Genomic DNA, 4597 nt, shown 5'->3' on the forward strand with positions numbered 1-4597 from the left:
TACATAAAATGATAATGTTATGTAAATATTTAAAAGATTTCACACCAAAAAAAACAATAATTTATAAAAATATTTATATGCCTAAAAAAAGTATACAAAATTTCAAACAAATGTATTACACACTAACATGCAATATTTTAGGAATGGATTTACATACTACTGTTTGAGATTTTTCGGCTTACGTTTACGTATGATGGAACATAGTTGTTCGAGTTAAATTGGTACGATGTTGAACATAACATTTCTCATTTGGATGCTTGATTGTAACGTAAGTATGAATATAATAAAAAGAATGTCATTTTCTGTTTAATGTTTTATTTATAATTTAGATAACTACTATTATATTACATATCTCAGTGCGGCAAAATGCTCATAATCATTCGACAGTGTTTGAGGCTATTATTTGTGAACATGAATTTGGTGGGACGTGTATTTTCTTATTGATAATTTTTTTGATGTAATAACTATTTGCGCAAAAACAAAACTAAACATCTCTAGAAACTAATTTCTAAAAGAAAGTTATTCGCACCCGTTGCTTGACGCGGGGAAACGGCTAGTAAATATATATACCTCTATACGTGAATCCATCTCTTAGAAATTTGTTATTCATCTTCTTCCTGTTTTGATTGCATCTAATAAAGCCCCATTCGTAATTTTTTGAACTCCATCTGCTTCATAAAGTTGAACACATTAGGTGTGTTTGTTTAATTATCTTATATGTTCTTTTCGTTTGTACTTCTCTCTTTTGGAAAATCATCATTTTATCGGCTGTTTAGTTTAGTAGTTTAAATATTGACATTTGATTAAGTTGTGTTTTATGTTTCTTTATTTGCAACAATCAATTATTTTGGGTTTTAATAAAAATAATTGTTTCGTTAACAAGACCATACACATAATTCTTTTTTTCGAAACATGTGTTAACAGTGTAATATATAACGATGTACTTTTTTATTAACATTAATGAATCTTCGTAATCAATTAAGTAATATATTTTCAACTACGACGAAGTACTTTTCATACTTTTCAAACTATCTTATACTTTTATTAAGGTTATAATAAACTATCATGATATTACATAATACGTTTTTGGTTCTTAATGTTATATATTTTTCACGAGTTTGGTCATTCTGCTCCAAAAAGGGCAATGTACTTTTGATTTATAACAGAAAGTCTTTTTATCAATTATGACATCATACTTTACTGTAGTCAAAACGACCAAACTCGTCATACTTTACTGTCAAGTTTACCGGTTTGCTCCTGACAACTGTTAATTTTACCGTTTTGCCCCTAACAACTCAAGTTGACAGTTTTGCCTTAATGTGAAATGGTTTTTACTTTTGTGTCTATGGTTCTTAAAAGAATAATGTTATTTCATGCTTTCTAAATCGAAGTGTTTATTTTGTTTTCACTATAAACAATATTGAAAATAGGTTTTATAAAAGTTTTAGCAAAATGAACAAACACCAAACACGGGCTAAGATGAAACATTTGTTGTTTTTATAAATCTCTAAAATTTTCATATTTGTTATATTTTCTAGCTGATTTTTTTAAGGCATAATTTCTTAAAGTATTAAAAACATATTGAAATATATGTTATGGGATTGGAGGATCCAACACCGATTTAAAGTAACCAAACACAAAGAATAACATGGGCTAAAATGATACAATTACAGTTTTTAGAAAATATTTACAATTTTGGTCCTTGTTATGTTTGGTAACCCAAACTTTACAAGTATTAACTTCTAAAAGTACTATAAGTTTGTTGAAAACGGGTAAGGAAAGTTTCATAAAGTATCAAAAGTGATCAAAGACAATGCAGTGCTAAAATGAAACATCGATAGTTTTTAGAAAATCTTTGCAATTTTGATCCCTGTTACATTCACCGCCCATTTTTTCAAGGTGTAATTTCTTAAAGAACTAAAAAGTTATTGAAAAACATGTCTAGGGGAAGTTTCAAAAACTATTAAAAGTGACCAAACACAAAACATTAGCAGTTTTTAAAGTTTGATTTGCATGATTGGACCATAAACCTAACTTTCCAACTCATAAAAATATCTATCAATACACACATAAGTAAAAAACAACAGGAAATAACATTGCACTTTTGGTTCTTTAACAATAGCATTGTACTTTTGGTTCTTTGAGAATATTATCAAGTGAAATAACTTTTGTAATAACCATTACAGATGGATTTTGGTGTCCATATAAAAAAATTAAGCATACTATTAATTGAATATAACAAAAAAATCATACCAAAATTATCAGCATTATACAACAGGTAAGTAAATCTGAAATATTTAAAATGATTCATCAAGTTAGAGTCGAAATGATTTTGAAAATTTGTAAATATAATTCAAATTTTTAAATATATTCAATCATAGATAAGAAATTACCTCAACATTTGATTATCTCCTACTTGACTTCTTCTGAGAGGTAGAAAGAACTCCTATTGCTTCGTCTTTAAACACCCACGAACATCTCTTCTGATTAATCACCCCAATTTCCACTTCAAACACCCACGAACAGGTAAGTATTCCTATCCTTCTATTTCATAATCTTTCGCTGATATATTTCACATATATATCACCATAATTTTGTTCTCTATCTTAAACGATATCTGCACTGATTTGCTAAAGCCATCACTTCCCTCTCGCTAGTATTTAACTCTGATATGCGATTCTTTCCTCTTTGATTTTTATGATTGTGTTGAACTCCTCTGTTAGGGTTAGGGTTAGGGTTAGGGTTAGTTTCCCTCTTCGATTATTTCCTCTTTTATTTAATTGTAGGTTGTTAGGTGGAAATGAACAAAGTAGTTCATATAGTGTATGTCATTAAAGGCCTTCATTAAAAGTAATAATTGTATAATTATTAAATTTATTATTTTTTAATTATACCCAGAACTATACAATATAAAAAAATATCATATTTTGATTGTTATGTTTTTTTTAAATGTAAATATTTATTAATTGATTTTTTTATAAAAATATGTATACATGAATAAACAAATACTTATTTTATATGTAAATTTTAATAAAAAAAATTATTAAGTTTTTATGTTATTAACATTACTATATGTTAATCTTTAAAAAAAATTAGATACATTTAATTAATATAGTAAATAAAACAAAATTGACTTCTCCTTTACTTTTTTTATTAAATCATATTATTCACTCTCACTCTATGATTTTGAATTGTTCCTGTTTTGTCTATTTTACCCGGTCCATATTACTTGGTTGAGTCGTATGTATTTAACAATCATTAGTTTTTTCACAAACAGAAACATGGCTCAAAGTACATCTGCTAATTGTAGTAACGCTTCGTCCTCCATCCTATACTTTGAAAATGACGATTTCCTTCATAAGTTTGATTTCCATGTTATTGATGATCTCCAACAAGTAGATGGGGTTTGTATACTTAACTTTCATTTATCAAATATACATTATGTTAAATAGTTTGTGGATTATTTTTATAGTCATATTTCATTTTACTTTTTTTATTATACAATTTAAACTAACACCAATATTTCTCAGAAAAAAAAAACATTGATTGTTATCGGTACGATTAAGCATGTGTGTATTGATGTGGAATGATACTATTTGGCTTGTACTAAATGTCAAGAGAAATCCATAAAAGTCGTTTTAATGCATGAGGACAAAGCAAGATAAAGAAGTTTTTTATTGTTACACTTCAACTTGCATAAACAAAGACATATATGTTGTTCCAAGATTTTCAATAACTTTTTTAGACATATATGTTTATACCATTTTCATAAAAAAAAATGTTAATTTTTCACCATTTTTACCTTACATGTAAAACAGAGAAACAAAGCAAAATAATTTCACATCATTTTTTGTCATTAAAAAGTCTCAACAAAATCCATTTATATATGTACAATAATATTTAATTTCTTGGTTTATTGCATTTTCAGGCTTGACGCTAAAAGAGGATGCAATTTTCAACCTTACGTTGTCATACATTGAGAAATCTTTATTGAGCTGTGGACTGTGTTTGAAGCAGATACCAAACATGCCATTTCCTGATCATAAATACATTCAAGAGTCCTGCAATATGTTAATTCAAGATGAGCTTAACTATGATCCCCCTATTCTTGATGTTGAGCATCAAGATTTGCATTCCAAATTAAATGTCGAGCAAAAAAATGTTTATGACACCATTATGAATGTGGTTAACAACAAACAAGGTGGTGTCTTTTTCCTTTATGGTTACGGAGGAACCGGAAAAACATTTGTTTGGAAGACCTTGTCTGCTGCTATTAGATCCAAAGGTAAAATTGTTATCAACGTTGCTTCAAGTGGAATTACAACACTCTTGCTTTCTGGTGGTAGGACAACTCATTCAAGGTTTAATATACCAATTAACCTAAACGAGGATTTGTTTTGTTCAATCGCGCCAGACGAAGATTTTGAAGCACTATTGAACAAAGCCAAACTTATCATTTGGGATGAAGATTTGATGATGGACCATCATTGTTTTGAAGCATTTGATAGGACACTTAGAGACATTATCCGTTCATCGGACAGGAATAAACCGTTTGGAGGCAAGAGCATTGTATTTGGAGGTCACTTTAGACAAATTC

Source organism: Lactuca virosa, chromosome 3, assembly GCF_052849685.1.
Source record: "Lactuca virosa cultivar CGN04683 chromosome 3, Lactuca_virosa_CGN04683_v6, whole genome shotgun sequence".
Lineage (NCBI taxonomy): Eukaryota > Viridiplantae > Streptophyta > Magnoliopsida > Asterales > Asteraceae > Lactuca > Lactuca virosa.